The sequence below is a fragment of the Notechis scutatus genome, chromosome 1, assembly GCF_049901735.1.
Source record: "Notechis scutatus isolate UNSWTSFEM ecotype Mainland chromosome 1, rNotScu1.2, whole genome shotgun sequence".
Taxonomy (NCBI): Eukaryota; Metazoa; Chordata; class Lepidosauria; order Squamata; family Elapidae; genus Notechis; species Notechis scutatus.
In genome coordinates, this window is record NC_142009.1 from 126346008 (window position 1) to 126362830 (window position 16823).

Below are 16823 nucleotides of genomic sequence, written 5' to 3' on the forward strand. Positions count from 1 at the left end.
GCTTCAGGGTTTGTTTTTTGTGTTGTTTTTTTTTGGGGGGTGGGGTACAGCTTTCCCACTTCTTGTTCCACCTCTATTTCCTCTACTTCTATTTTATATTCTTAAAGTAATAGCAATAGCACTTAAACTTATATACCGCTTCACAATGCTTTACAGCTCTCTCTATGCGGTTTACGGAATCAGCACATTGCCCCCAACAATCTGGCTCTTCATTTTATCCACCTTGGAAGGATGGAAGGCTGAGTCAACATAGAGCCTGTCAGGATCAAATTCCAGGTTGTGGGCAGAGGTTCTAACCACTGCTCCAGCACAGCTCCTTTTTAAAGGAAGAAGGAAAGGGATGTAAAGCTCTTCGTTTTATCTCATCCTATTTGTGGAGGTGGTTGATCTGTATGTAAGAGAATAATTGATGCCAACAAATAGAAGATCAATTATCTTATAAATGTGATGTCATACTTTAAGACCATTTCAATGCCAGCTGGGGAATTCTGGGAGTTGAAACTCACAAGTCTTAAAATTGCCAAAGTTAGAGACCCCTGGTGTAGACATTAATTCAATAACATTCCACCCTGCTGATGTTCCATAGGCATTGAACACAGGGCTATTTCCTTCAATAGTGGGTAGGTGGTTTGTACGATTTAGTTTGTCATAATTTTCTTTTATTATATGTTATCTTTTCAGGAACATCTTTCTGTTCTGACTTTTTATTATGTAAAACACCCTGAGTCATTTGGGTTTTTGCTTTGGTATAATTTTTAGTTTACATTTATTTTTCAAGAGGAAGAAGTTCAATCACCTTCTAATAGCTAGGGTTCTAATGCAGATGCCCCCTTAAAATTCAGCTTGAGAAAAACATCAGTACTACAAAGAATATCAGCAAAACAATAAACCCCAACAGGGAAGAATTGAACCCTATGAATTTTGGGTAATACTGAAGTAAATTAGTCCACAGCTTTGTAAATTGAATTTAGAGATTCCTTTCTTTTTTCCTCTTTTTTCAAAATGTCATGCACGAGAGTGTTTTGGAGTGAGCAGCCAAGCCCATTATGTTTATTTTCTAGTTTGGGGGAATATATGGTACAGTCAGTGTTTACCTGTTTAGAATTCTGCCATCTTTTTGTAGTGACTAGGACTAACTTGAAATGATGACCCAGAATTATTTGCCCACAGACACATAAATCCATCTTCCAAATGAAGAAGAGTCTCTTGGATAATGAAATGGCTGACCGGCAAATAACAGTAAAATTTGAATCATGCATCCTTTTCTAGTCAGACTGATTTCTGAAGAAGTGCATGATCACAGATAGTCCTTGACTTACCACTACAACTCAGTCCAAAATTTCCGTGGTTAAGCAAGGCAGTTGTTAAGTGACTTGTGCCCCATTTTATGACATTTTTTGCCACAGTTGTTAAGGAAACCACTGCGGTTGTTAAGGGAATTGTGCATTTGGTAAGTAAATCTAGTTTCCCCCACTGAATTTGCTTGTCGGAAGCTGGCTGGGAAGGTCACAAAAGGTGATGGATGACAAGACCCTGGGACCGGGGTCTCCAACCTTGGCAACTTTAAACCTGGAGAACTTCAACTCCCAGAATTCCCCAGCCAGGAATTCTGGGAGTTGAAGTCCTCCAGGCTTAGAGTTGCCAAGGTTGGAGACCTCTGCCCTGGGAGACAGCAAGCATCATAAATATGAGTCAGTTGCCAAGCATCTGAATTTTGATCACACAATCCTGGGGATTCTGCAATGGTCATAAGTGTGAAGATGGTCATAAGTTCTTTTTTTCAATGTCATTATAACTTTGAACAGTCACTAAATGAATGATTGTAAAACAAGGACTATCTGTATATAAATGGATTCTTTTTAAAAATGTTTTAAGCCGCCTTTCCTTGGTATTATAGCCTTATTTCTTTTCCTTTTGATAATTTATAAAGGAAATTATTCTTCTACCCTCTTACACTGTCCTATATAGACATAGGTATTCTCATTCAAATTATGCGGTTATATCCATTAATAAAATAGGTTGTGAGTGCTAATAGGGTTGCTGTTTTTTAATGGCTTTTAAAATTCTGCTTGGAAACTTCTATTTTAGAAAAGCAGGAACAGCCAAATTGGAATGTTTGGAGTAATTTTGTAAATATAAGAGTGATATATATGGTGAATTCTCTCTTAAAATAATATAGTTCATCACAACTATATGGAGTTGACCCATATAGTTGACCTTAGAAATACAGATAAGAAGATAAAAACAAACTGGGATTCCCCTCTTTTGCTGTTTTAGGACTTTCTTCAGAAGTAGCAAGCATTGTTATTATTATTAGCTACCCACAGTTTCTCTGAGGTAAGATGGGCAGCCGTTAAATTTTCTAAATAAATAAGAAGGCAAACAGGTGTTTTCACTCCACTGGTGCTTCTAGCACTCCTTTACCCTCTTCCTGAATGGCACCTGAATCCTGCCTTGCTTATCCAGAAGCACTTCTGAGAGCAAAGCAGATAAATGGATACAAGAAGACTGTCCCATGTTCATTCAGATGGGTCTTATTTAACAGTAAAAGTACTATTACCAAAAGGATCCTGCTGCATCTTACTTCCCTCTGGTTAGTGGCTCCAGCCAGTTTCATCCGTAGAATCACTTCTGCTTCCAGAAGTGAGCTGGAAAGAAAAACACAAGAGTCACTTTGTGGCAAGATGGACAGCAAATAAATTCAATAAATAAATGGATAAATGGATGGACATATGGACGGACAGACGGACGGACAGACATGACTGTAGTACTGCCCAGAGATAACAGTTCTGCAACTGTTCACTGCACTCTGCTTTTACTGGAGAACACAGAACATAGAATAATAGGGTTAGATGGGACCTTGGAGGTCTTCTACCCCAACCCCCTTCCCATGGCAATAGATCTTCTCTATTCCATACAAATCTCCTCTTAAATCCTCCGGGGTTGGAGCATCCACAATTTCTGGAGGCAAGTCATTCCACTGACTAATTTTTCTCACTGACAAGAAATTTCTCCTTAATTCTGGATTGGATCTCTCTCTTTGATAAGTTTCTATTTGTTACTTCTTGTCCTGACCTCTGACACTTTGGAGAATAAGTTGACTCCTTCTTCTCTGTGACAGCCCCTGAAAACAATTGTTAAAGACAAACATGTGACCATGCACACATTGCTTATTCTATGAATAAGTTTTAATCCGTTAACAAGGATAAGGTTTTTGAACATTCTCTCCATTTTGTGCTCTTGATCATCCATTCCAGAGACATGCCTGGAGCCTCTAAAAAGGGAAGGAAATTGAAAACTGATTTTGAATGTTTCAATTTATAGCACCTTGATTTTTGCTCCTCATGGATCATCAGGCAGAAATAGTCTGCATGATACAACACTGAGCAATCAAAACATTCAGAAAAAATCCTTGGGATTCAGGGTAGCAGGTTTAAGATTAAAATAACTTGACAATTTCTTTAAAAACACAAAATTTACATAAGCTATCATTATTTTGCTCCTTGACTTAATTAACAGGACTAGTAAATATATTAGGTGTGAATTCCTTTTTAAATCATTTTATAAGAGCTCTAAAAGTTCATTGCCCGTATATTGTATGATGTTAGGGTAAATTCCGGCAATTCTAGTTGTGTAGTGTTATGTGAGCTTCAAAATAAAGTGTTCTGCTTTTCCTAATACCAGTTATGCCTCATTTTAAACCAAAAATCACTACCTACCATTCCAGTCATCACACAACCCAGCCAAGTTACAATGATTTTTAACAACTATGTTAAGAACTTACTGAAAAAAAGTAGACATCCCAGATTTCTATTCTTCTCTGCAGGAACATCCTTAAATATTAAGCATTTAGAAAACTAAATAGGGTGGAGCTTATCTACTAAATACAAGTTCAGGAATTGCAATATCAGACTGAATTGAAGTGGCAGGTTCCAAATACAAACACTGTAGGAAAAGCACAATCACACACACAAACTTAGGAAAAGTAAATAGAGGCCACGTGCATTACAAACTTTCCTTTTCTCTTTTATACTATAGAACATGGTATCAAAATCGATCGCGTCATGTCACGCATTGTGACATATTGTGATGTTTTTGGCCTTTGCGGAACGGGTGGGTGTGGCCTGTGCGTGATGCATCCAGCCGTAGGCCGCCAATTTGACACCCCTGCTTGGATGCTTTAAATCCTGCTCAGTTTAGATTTAAAGGAACAGATGCTGAAGGTCAATGATTCTCCAGGAGGTTCACTCCATATTTCTAGGGGTCACCATATTTTTCTGAGAGGACTTCCCAAACTTAACTACCAGGCATATGATCATCACAATCCTCAAATCACCTTCTCTGTGCTAATTTCAGCAGCAAAAGTACTGAAAATTACCACAGTTTACAACAAAGGTGACAACCCCCTACTTCAGGTTATGCAGGAGGAAAACCTAGCTTCCTCTGAAATGCCTTAAAGCAGTGGTTTCTTTTTCTGGGGCTTTGTAGTCTCCTCCTATTGCAATTGTAGGGAAAGTTGTGTTTGCTTTTGACCTGAGAAACTGCATAAAAGCTCCTATTGAACCAGAGGTGGTATTCAGCAAGTTCTGACCAGTTCTGGAGAACTGGTAGTGAAAATTTTGAATAGTTCAGAGAACCAGCAAATACCTCCTCTGACTGGAGATTTTACAGTATCCTTCCCCTTCCATGCCTACCAAGCCATGCCCACAGAACCAGTAGTAAAAAATGTTGAATCCCATCATTGTATTGAACCCATGTAGTGATTCTTTCCGTGTTCTGGAGTTTAAGTGCAGAGTTTGCCTAGCAGAGGACTGGTTTTGTTTTCCCTTGAGGCACTATGTACCCTCTACTGTGACATGGCTTCAGGAGACTAAAAGACCAGCTTCTAATACCATAAATACTGAAGCTAATCAGCATCTCTAAGCCAATGAAATCCCGCCCCCGCAAGTTATAAAAGTTTAAATAGTTCTGTAGCCCATAGCAATGCATTAGCTTATCCGCAAGGATGATTTGGCACTTAAACTCAGCAAAGACTTTTATTCAGATCTTATTCCAAACACTATTTCATTACTATATTTCCAAACTTTTCCTAATAGCAATAGCATTTAGACTTATATATTCCTTCACAGTGCTTTTACAGCCCTCTCTAAGTGGTTTACAAAGTCAGCATATTTCCCCCAACAATCTGGGTCCTCGTTTTACCGACCTTGGAAGGATGGAAGGCTGAGTTAACTTTGAGCTGGTGGGACTTGAACTGCTGAACTGCTGGCAATCAGTAGTCAGCAGAAGAAGCCTGCAGTACTGTACTCTAACCACTGAGCCACCACGGCTCTTCTAGATTAGCTCCATCCATAGAACGCTGCTTTGGCAATACTTTTTAAGAGAGAAAAACAAGTTAAATTTTGTATTTTTGAAAAAAGGGAAAAATAACATTCTGGGAAGTAAACTTGAGCACGCTTATTTGAAATGTTGGTGTTTCTCTTTGTGATCATATATGTATATTCTGCCACATTTTCTTTTGCTTGCTGAATCCCATTTTGTTGTTTTGTCCCATTGTTATTATCACTGTCATTTTAATAAAAAGGCAGCAATTTGGGGGGGGGATTTTAAATTACTGTAAACAATAGTTATGATATTAAATCTGGATTATGTTTTGTTTAATAAATGAGAATCACTTTTCTCATCCAGGAGAACAAACAGAACTAATCCCTTCACTCTCCTATCATCAAAATTGATCTTAATCAAGGCACTGTCTTATTTATTTATTTTTAATATATTTACATATTTAATTTTAGAAAAAGATCAGGCAGAGAGCAAGTTTCAAGCAGATCTAATCTATTCATTTTTCTGGCAACATTTTCTTTTTTGCTCCATTATATAGAATAATTTTTAAAAATTGCTTATCCAAGAAGTATGCATTGTCCGTGGGCTGTGGCAATTCATAGATCTACCTGTCACTCAAATGCTCGCTCGATTACAAGCAAGGTACTCATTTGACAAAATGCAGATGAAAGGGATAACTATTTGGGCACTTCCCTAGGAAGGTCTCATCCCTTCATTAAAAGGGGCCTATTCTAAGTCTCCTCTTTATAATTTTGATCAAACTTTTTTTTCTGAGTGTGCAATATTAAGTATTAATATATTACATCCAGATGTGATCTTAACTTTTGATTTCAAAGTTTCCTGGTTTGCAACCATCTCACCATTGACATGGGCACAATTAAAAGTGTTGATACTATTGGTTAGGAAGTTCGCTACTGCTGTAAGTTCATTGAGGTTTTTTTTAAAAAAATAATAAAACAAAAATATAGAAAAGATTGCTTGGGCACTTCACAGTTTCTACAATCTTCATTTGCTTCCACTGTGGTCTTTTATGGACAAAGAAGAAAGCCAGTGGGCCCTCAGCTGTTTAACTGCTCCACTATGGACTTGATGCTGTCAACAACTTGAATTTCCCAGGCATTAATTTCTAGAACTCAGCCAGGCCCAGTTCAAACTAAGCCTGATTCCTTAATTATTTTATCAATATAGAATAATTATTTGCATTTTTCCATACAAGAAATAATGAGATAGTTTGTCTAGTTTGTCTTTATGAAATTTACTTTTTGTAAATTTATTTCTTTATCAGTAGCTGGGCATCTTCCCCCAAAGAACTGTCGGGACACAACAATAAATAAAACAGCCAATAAAAACAGACACCCACCCACCCCAAAAAAAAAAATCTAAAAACCATAATAATTTATTTATTTATTAAATTTTTATGCTGTTTATCTCCCCTATAAGGTAGCTTATATAAATAGTAAGAATAATAAATAAATATGTATAAGTTATATGAATAATACAGTAGCAGAAAGGGATAGACATGGTGAAGTTTACCAAAATGAAGTAGGCTTGGAGGTAAAGGCATATGTATATTGGCAATTGCCTCAAATGAAGTCAGATCTGAATCAAAAAATAAATCCAACAGTTTCATTAAACCATTACAAGGATAGCCACTGTGATACATAATTTTTCCCCCAAAAAATAGTATCCCAGTGACAATGAGTCCTCTTTTCTGTAATTGTAATTATGTAAAGCACCTTTCCAAATATTTAATTCCAGATCAAAACACCAAGCTGTATCAGTCAGTCTAAAGTATATAAGTTATAAATCCTATGTAAGCATGACTGCATCAAGTATTCTAATGTTCTAACTGGTTTTGAATGTGCTACTTGCACCTGATCCCTCATTATAGGTAATTCTCGAGTTACAATAGTTCACTTAGTGACCATTTGAAGTTACAACATAACCCCCCCCCCCCCAGCACTTGCAAGAATCCTGAAGTTACAAATGTTGCAGCACCATGGCAGTCGTTCACTCTTAAGAACAATCACAGAGGCACTGCAACAGTGGTGGGTTTCAAAGTGGTTTACCACCGGTTCAGTGGGTGTGGCTTGGAGGGCACTCTTTGCAGGTGCACACATTTTGCGTGCGTGTGTGCCAAACGCTCATTTTGCGCACGCGCAGAGGCTTTCCTACTCACCTCCTGCAATCCTGAATTCTCCCTGTAGATTCAGCAGCTGACGTGCGGCAATCTGCAGTGCTACACAAAGCAGCTGCACTTCAAAAGCAGGGAATAAAGGTCAGTATGGGAACCCAGGCAGGTGGGTAGGCCCAACAGCAGCTCGTCAGAGAGAACCGGTTCGGTCTCAGCTGATCTTTGGCGCTACCAGTATGCCAGAACAGGGCCGAACTGGTAAAATAGCACCAGTGCACTGCAACGTCCACCCTGCCTATTTCCACACAACCCTCCCGCAAGGTGGCCACAAAGACTGGGACTGGGGAGACTCACTTTGTGAAGAGCCTTCAGTTTCTTGGCCTCTTTTGGTCTTTAAGATCTTTAGTGAATGGAGGCTTCAGGGCCTCTGTCTACAGTGACAAAGGCCTTTCCTCACAGCCTTTGCTGCTGAGAATGGAGGCCAGGAGGTGGACGTGCATCTCTCAGGGCCTCCATTTACAGCATCAAAGGACTTTCCTCAAGGCCTTTGCCATCAAGGATTGAGCCTGGGAGGGATGCATGTCCCTCCAGGCCTCCTTTTACAATGGCAAAGGCCTTTCCTCAAGGTCTTTGCTGCTGAGAATGGAGAATGGAGCCCAGGAGGGGCACACACATCCCTCCAGGCTTCCGTTTATGGTGGTAAAGGCCTTGAGGAAAGCCCTTTGCCATTGTGAATGGGGGCCTTGCTTGCTCAAGATAAAACTGCAGCAGAGAGGCTGAAGAGGAGACAGCTCCATTGATCATCAAGATCTAAGTAAGATAAGTGACCCGGTCAGGTAGGATGGTGGGGGGAAGCATGAGATATCTGAGTGAGTTTGGGGAGGCCTTGGGTGATCAGAAGCACTAGGCTTTCCCCACCCTGAGATATCTTAATGCATTTAATGACCCATGCATTCGATTAGCAAATGTGTGGGCAAAGAAAGGAGTGATCATGTTCAAGTTACTTCATTCAATCCTACGAATCTTCGGGTTCCAAATGTAATTGGAAGGCTGTGTTACATTCGCAACTCAAAGATTATCTGTACATATAAATCCCTTTTACATAATCAGGCACCGGTGTGCTGTATTTGGCAACACAAAATTTCAAATATATATATATATATATATATATTTGCCACAAAACAGACAGAAGATATTAGAAACACCAATCAAGCAGAACTCAGCAAACTCCAAGACCAATAAACACAGACCAAGACTCCCAACCAATCAGGATGAAGAAAAAACCATTCTGGCACAGCACGAGGCTAGCCCCAAATTTAAAACAGAAAGAGCTGTGAAAGTCTGACTCACAGACGAACACAATACAGAAGCTTGATGATGGCAGATGAGTTTCTGCCAAAACGTGGGAAAATACCCGAACAAAGCTGAATACTATATATATATATATATATATATATATATATATATATATATATATATATATATATATATATATATATATAAATATATATATATATATATATATACTATATATATACCTCAGAAATATATATATATATATATGTATGTATGTATGTGTGTGTATATATATATATGTGTGTATATATATATGTGTGTGTGTGTGTGTGTGCGTGCGTGGTGCGTGTATGTGTATATGTGTATATGTGTATATGTATATGTGTATATGTATATGTATATGTATATGTGTGTGTGTGTGTGTGTGTGTGTGTGTGTGTTATATATATATATATATATATATATATATATATATATATATATAGACAAACAAGAAAAATTCTGACCATTGTTTTGAAAGGCTATGAATGTATTTGTAGGTAACTTATCCTACATAGCTTTTAAATTGTCATTTATGAAAATAATAATATCAAAACAAATAAGAAAAATCTCTAAAATCCAAGAAGCCAAAGAAATATAAAATAAATGTTCATGTCATGATCAAGGTAACCAAAAAATTAGGCCAAGTTCAAAGGGGTTTCAGCAAAAATTCATATAAAAATATGGAAAATTTCCATAAACGTGGCCAACAGATTGTTTCCAGAGATAATACAGCTAATGGCCCATCTGCTATCTTTTCATCAGCCTCAGGTTCATCTGCTTAAGATGACCACGTCCTTCTAACTAACGATGTGTCTAAGAATATGCTTTGACATGCTTACAGCAGAAAGTCTTAGTTATGCTAAGTATACTCAGAATAAGCAGTTTAGAGACAGTAAGAGTAGCAAAATCAAAAGTGGCACTATTAAAACTTTCACGTGCAAGAATGTTAAGAAAAGTCCATTATGTTTAGAACAGTTTCCCAAACTGATACCCTGAAATAGTTTGATTCTACAACTAATTTAGTTCCCATCCACTTTAGTAAGCAATAGGATAGGATATCGTGCTGCCAAAATTCATACATTCAGCTGGAGACAATTTCTCTAAAATTATAACATTAGAACTCTCGATGTGAAAGCATCCAACAAATTAAAGATCCTATCTTGTGTTTCATGTATAGGACATTTAATTTAAGCATTTATTTAGAAAAAATAATACCTATGTTATTTCACTTGTATCTTCCAAATAAAGTATTATAATTATGTCACATAATTATATTAATGTAATTATTTTTCATTTCATTCAAATATGAACGATCAGTCTGAATCCCAATGTTCTCTTTGGCTTTCATAGGAAAAAATGATGGCAACCTAGAATGGGATGGTTTTGTTTCAGGTGTAATGAAATAGAAAAGAATGGCAAATATAAAATTTCAAACGAAGAGATTCAGTTAAAAATATGTATCAATGACATGTTAAAAAACAATACTCAAATAACATTTGAAAGCAAAACTGCTTCTTCTATGTGTATCAATCCTACCACATTTTAAAGAATGTTAAGTGGCTCTAGAATGGACCTGCTTTTCTATGGTTTTATGAGAAATTGTTAAAAGATAACATATAGTTTTGCGGATGTACACAGACTGTATCTATGTTCATCTTTAAATTTTGCATCTCTACTAAAACCTCAGGATATTTCAATCTGGTCAGGAGTCATTGTGATTTATTCCTCTCTCAAATCTGCCCAGATCTGTCAACAAGATGACCTGCTCAGAAAAAAAATGTCCCATATATGCAACAATTAGTTTGTCATAATGCATGCTTTTATTAGTATCAGTGTGAGCTATTTTTTTTTTTAAATCTGACTCAATGTGTGAATCTGTAACTCTAAAGTTACTTGTAGTTTTGGCATAATTTCAAAAAGCCCTCTGAAGGAAATTGGTTCAGACTATTGATAAAAGCTGTTTCTGCTTCACCCACACCCTGCTTGCTTAGGGAGAAGCAAAAATATGTTAAGAAAGAAAACGAGAGCAAAAGTCAGTCTGTTTTTCTCTGTGTGTTTATGTGTGAGAAAGAGAGACAGAGATGGAGACTGTCATACCCATCCATTCCTTGTTCATCCAACCACTATTGGATCACCACCAATTCACATTGAGTCCATCTGGTGCTCCAATAGGCTATTGACCTGGAGCCAGTTCAGATGAGGAATTTGCTGGGAGAAATTCCTCAAACTGTTCAAGAATATATTCCCATCTTATATTAATTAAAGCAAAATCTATCATCTTTATCTAAAGGCCTTTTCATAATCTTTGACAAGTCCAGACTTACCACTGGTCCCTTTAGGAAACTCATTGTGGGTGTTCTGAAGGATACACAAATTGTATTTTTTTAAAAAATATTTTATGATTGAGGGGCTGCCACAGAGAAGAAGGTGTCAATCTATATTCCAAAGCATCAGAAGGCAAGACAAGAAACAATGGATGGAAACTAATCAAGGAGAGAAGCAACCTAGAAATTTATACTAACGTTGAAAACAATCAACCAGTGGAATGGGTTGCCTTCAGAAGTTGTGGAGGTTTTTAAGAAGAGACTGGATAGCCATTTGTCTCAAATGGTATAGACCAAGGGTCTTTGAACTTGCCAAGTTTAAGACTTGTGGACTCCCAAAATTTCTGAGCTAACATGACTGGAAGAGGAATTCTGAGAGCTGAAGTCCACAAGTCTTAAACCTGTCAAGTTTGAAGACCCCTGGTATAGACTCTCCTGTTTGAACCACGGGTTGGACTAGATGACCTCCAAGTTCCTTTCCAATTCTGTTAATCTGATCATGTACATATTATTAAAGAGAAGTACTTCTATGTTGTCTGATTTAAGAACTTCAGTTAGCAGAATAATTTGTGCTATATTTTATAAATTGATTGGACTTAGAATGAAACATTAATAGTAATTCTGCACATTCAGTATGTCCAAGTAATAGCTATTACTATCTAGCATTCCTAGGATTTGATTGTAGAATCTTTCTCTTATACCTAGCCATAGATATACATAGATGAAAAGGGTTTATCTTTTGTTTAAAATGTGGAATGTTTTAAGGGGAAATTCAATGAGGAAATTAGTGGGCTTACTTCACGGGCTGTTCATAGATCTTTCTTGTAGTTATATCAGAAAAGGAGAGGCATGGCTGGAGATGATGAAAGACAGGGCTAAGCCAAAAGTTAAATTAACATTTTCTTTAAATTACTTTCCTCCCATTAGTGGTCGAAACATGCACGTGAACACCCACATATTCTAGCAAGCTTTCTCTCTGTTGTTTTACTTTCTTTTTAACTGTTGGAAACCACTCTAATTAATGCCTATTAAATTGCAAGAGCAAAGCATTATTGTTTAAATAAAGAAGAATAAATATAAAAAGATCCAGACAGTGAATGCTTTAATCCAAATTTTGTATACCAGAATTAGAGTAAGAATAGCAGTAGCAATAGACCCCCTCCCATAGTGTTTTACAGCCCCCTTTAAGTGGTTTACACAGTCAGCATATTGCACCCAATAATCTGGCTCCTCATTATACCGACCTGGGAAGAATGGAAGGCTGAGTTAACCTTGAGCCAGTCAGAATTGAACTCCGTGCTGTGGGCAAAATCAGCCTGCAATACTGCATTCTAACCACTGTGCCTACAGAAGCAGACATTCATCAGATCTAACCTCTGCTCAGTTTAAGAATTTAGAAATCAAATTTGAAATGAAATCACAAGTGTGTGTTTTTTTTCCTAGGTATAACTCCAGACTATATTAACAAGAAACACATTTTTTTTTTGGAGATATATGGTCATGGTTATGAAAATAACCATTACCCAACTTTGAAAGATAGATAGAACAATGACAATATTTGATTGGTAACTTAAGGATTTAAGAACATGCAACAATGGCAAAACTAACAGCATCTATCCACAACAGAAATTTAAACCAAATTCAAACAAGAACGGTTCCTTATACATAATATACTGTATTACATAGCAAGGAAAAAGCAAATACTTACATTATGGTTTTTAAGGGGTCTAAATGTTTATAAACACTGCACATCAGAATGTAAAGAAGGGGAAAGTTAGAAATTAAATACCTATCTCTTTTTTCCAAGCAATTCCTTCTTTTTCCTTTTTCCTCTTTCATTTATAAATCACAATAAATAAACAGTCCAGCATTTAATATTAAGTTCAAACAAAAACCTTTCTCACAATTAAAAAAAAACAATTAAATACCTATCTATTTTTTCTAACCAAATCCTTCTTTTTTCTTTTTTCCTTTCATTTATAAATCACAATAAATAAACAGTACAAAATGTATTTTGCAACTGGTATTAGCAATGCCATACTTAATCAACTATAGGTTCATTAAATTTTAGAAATCATACCGAACACTGATACAACTTTAAAAGTTTAAGTAATCTAAATCATTATAGTTTTTTAAAAAAATGTCTAATTTCTATTGTATAAATGCCATTATACTCAGTTATTCTATCATGTACCCTTTGCATTTTATGATGCAGTAAAACCAGGGGTGGGATTCCATTTTTTTAACAACTGGTTCTGTGGATGTGGCTAGGTGGGCATGGTCATGTGACTGGGTGGGCATTTTTGCTCCCAGAAGGCTTCCCTGAGGCCTAAGAAGGGAAAAAAAGGAGTACCGGGGGGGAGGGCGCAGCACCCTCCCATGCGCCCTTTTTTACCTCCTGGACCTCAGGGAAGCCTCCTGGGTGACGCAGTAAGATAGCAAAAGGGATATTGGCACAGCTGATCTTGGAACAGCTGATCGTTGGAAGGAAAAAGAAATACCTTAAGGAGTGACTGGGCAGGGAAGAACGCAGTCAGCAGTGGTGGCCATGTGCGCAATGTCACGCATGCGCAATAAGGACTGACTGGGGGGGAAGGCAGAGAGGTGCGGGACCAGCCAGGGGCACGATTTGCCAGTTCTCTGAACTGCACAGAATCATAACAACCAGTTCTATAGAACCAGTCCGAACTGGTAGAATGCCACCCTTGAGTAAAACAATTAACTTGGGGAGAAAATAATAATAATTTTGAGCATCTTGGGCAAGGGATTCTCCAACGTTTCTAAGAAATCATTTCCATTGTCAGATTTAAACTTTTGTGTTTTTTTTTCAATCTGCCCTCTGATATGATAAAAGATACATCAGTGATTTCTGTGTTGCCATCCTTCAAGGACTGTTATCTGAGGCTGACTTTGCCTAGCTCCCAACGTGGCACTGCTGCCTCTACACACATTCTATCACCCTGGAAGGTGGGGCATGAAAAATAGGTACTTGACACATGGGACAGATGTGTCGTCTGAGAGAGTGATTGCACTTAAACAGAGAAAAGAAAATATTGAAAGAGATATTATATCATTTCTTTACAGGAGGCCACCAATCTTCACTCCTAAGTCCAATATCAAAGAAGACAACATTTTGCATATAATCTCCAGTATATCCAGTCTTTGCTGGGTTGTTGATTCTTTAAGATTATCTTACACATTATTTGAAAGAAGATGACGAATATGATGTAGGTCAGTCTTTTCTGCATTTGCCTGACTGAGATTCTATGCATTGCTTTTCTATTTCTTCTTTAGGTGTGCCTATTTTACCAGGTAGACCAGGCAAGAAGTATGGCCAGATAAGCTAATTCTACTTTACTGTAAATCTACATTAACAGAATCTTGCAAGTCTGAAAGTATAGAACTCCTTCCATCACTTTTAAGCCAGATTAATTAGGGATAATTGATTCCTTCCCTTCCAAGACTATTGCTCCACCCATTACGCAGCTATGGGTTATGCGCTCCCTTATCCCACCTTTCCATACGCGGCATCTCTTTGACCAGTATCTCAGGGCTGTTTCCACTTATCTTTACAAGGTATGCAAAGCAAAAGGGGAAAAGGGGGTTTACCTAGTGCATATCTCTGGATACATTCAGGGGGCAGCAAAATCTGTAAAATGCTGAGTGTAAAATGCTCCTTTTACGTGTGTGTACGATGGTGACACGTTCATATGCAAAAGGAGAGGATTAGATCACAATTCCACATCTGCTATTTTACTCATTTTAATGCACCCCATACCCATGCACTTTTGAATAAGGAGGATACCACATGAAAAATAAACGTATTTCATATTCCCCCAAAGATCCTTGATTATGTAGTAATTTGACAATAGTAGTATAATTTTTTTTAAAAAAATACTGAATCAAATAGCTTATTTATCTATAATCATTTTTAATAGAGATGGTTAAGAACAGCAAAATTGTTTTGTTTTTTGCCTTTTCATCAGAGGTCTGTTGCACCTAAGATCAATTGGTCAGGTGATTCTTTTATTACAGTTCTGCCACTTTCTTGAAAATAATCTTCTTTAAAAAGGCTTTCAAAAACATGCCATCTCATTTGTCTGTGATGAAGAACAGGTCCTGTGACCTGCAAGATTACAGAGAAATAGTAATAGTATGTAGAAGGTAATCCTTGAATTATGGCCACAATTGAGCCCAGAATTCAGTGGTGGGATTCAATTTTTTTTACTACCGGTTCTGGGGGTGTGGCTTGGTGGGCGTGGCAGGGGAAGGATACTGTAAAATCTCCAGTCAGAGGTGGTATTTGCCAGTTCTCCGAACTACTCAAAATTTCTGCTACCGGTTCTCCAGAACTGGTCAGAACCTGCTGAATACCACCTCTGCCAGAATTTATGTTGCTTGGGGACACAGTTGTTAAGTGAATTTTGCTCCATTTTATGAACTTTCTTGTCACAGTTGTTAAGTGAATCAATGCAGCTGTTAAATTAGTAGCACAGTTTTAAATGAATTTGGCTTCCCCCATTGACTTTGATTGTCAGAAGGTCACAAAAGGGGATCACATGACCCCCAAGACACTGCAGCCGTCATAAATATGAGTCAGTTGCCAAGCATCCAGATTTTGATCACATGACCATCGGGATGCTGCAACGGTTGTAAGTGTGAAAAATTGTCGTAAGTCACTTTTTTCAGTGATGTTGTCACTTTGAACTAAATGAACTATTATAAGTCAAGGACTACCTGTATAATAATAGTATGATTATAGTAGTCTTAAATACTATATTTAAGTGTTGAAAGAGATTACAATATTCTATCAAGGAGAACTAGGAAGATAAAAAAAATGCATGTAATTTCTGATAAGAATTTAGTCATCTTTCAAGTCTTGTTCTTTCCATGTCTAATTTTGTCCAGTTACTTTGGGGGACATCAGAATATCAATGATTAATGGCCTTGGTGCTGGAACAGCACAGTCTTGTAATTTAATATAAGAAATCAAAGATCAGGGAGACTGAATTAAAATATTCTGGATGACTGTATTACTGTTCTACACAATTAGTAACACCGACTAGAAATCCTTTACATTCACAATCTGCAGTGGAACCTCATCATCCAAAGCTTATTATTGCTGGTACTTTTAACACCCACACCCACCCACACACACACACACACAAAGATCTCAAACAAAGCAGGGAAACCTGTTCCTGAACTCTCATTTTTAATTAATGTAACTGCTAAAACAGAAGAGGCGGCTGAATTATAGCTCATTCACTTGTTAAAGAGCAACTCGTCTCCAGGATTCTATCGGCTACAGGAAATTGCTTAGAGGACAGCTTAGATATGAGAGCCAGTTTGGTGTAGTGGTTAAGGCACCAGGCTAGAACCCAAAAAAACAAGGTGTGCTAGTTCCATCATAGGCATGAAAACCAGTTGAGTGATTGTGGGCCAGTCACTCTGTCTCATTCCTAGGAAGGAGGCAATGGCAAACCGCTTCTGAAGAACCTTCCCAAGAAAAACTATAGGGTCTTCTCCAGGCAGTTTTCTGAGCTTAGACATGATTGAACAGAAGGAGGTGGAAAAGAGTTTAGGTCAGGGGTGAAATTCAACCACCTCACACCACCTCAGGAGAAGTGGAAGGGAAGATTTTAATCAGTTCGGAGAGGTGATAGGGACGATTTGAATTGGTTGGC

General features: G+C 37.5%; 1 protein-coding gene and 1 long non-coding RNA gene across 11 annotated transcripts in view; one reads left to right on the forward strand and one right to left on the reverse strand.

Moving 5' to 3' along the window:
* Window positions 1-16823, forward strand: part of KHDRBS2 (KH RNA binding domain containing, signal transduction associated 2) — a 451754-nt gene that overhangs the window by 425986 nt on the left and 8945 nt on the right. For 5 of the 7 annotated variants that reach the window (XM_087945319.1, XM_087945334.1, XM_087945339.1 and 2 more), the window contains one exon: window positions 14224-14370. The exons of 1 other annotated variant lie outside the window; for it this stretch is intronic. The gene's annotated coding sequence lies outside the window, so the exon portion shown is untranslated. Of the gene's footprint in view, window positions 1-14028; window positions 14107-14223; window positions 14371-16823 lie in introns of all 7 variants that reach the window. One more of the 7 variants, XM_087945325.1, reaches the window with a different exon arrangement.
* LOC148132980 (uncharacterized) overlaps window positions 1-16823 on the reverse strand; it is a 156713-nt gene that overhangs the window by 10024 nt on the left and 129866 nt on the right. For 2 of the 4 annotated variants that reach the window (XR_015745618.1, XR_015745620.1), the window contains exon 6: window positions 2561-2631. This is a non-coding gene — a long non-coding RNA (uncharacterized LOC148132980). Of the gene's footprint in view, window positions 1-222; window positions 389-2560; window positions 2649-14976; window positions 15266-16823 lie in introns of those variants that run through there. The other 2 variants (XR_015745619.1, XR_015745621.1) reach the window with 2 other exon arrangements.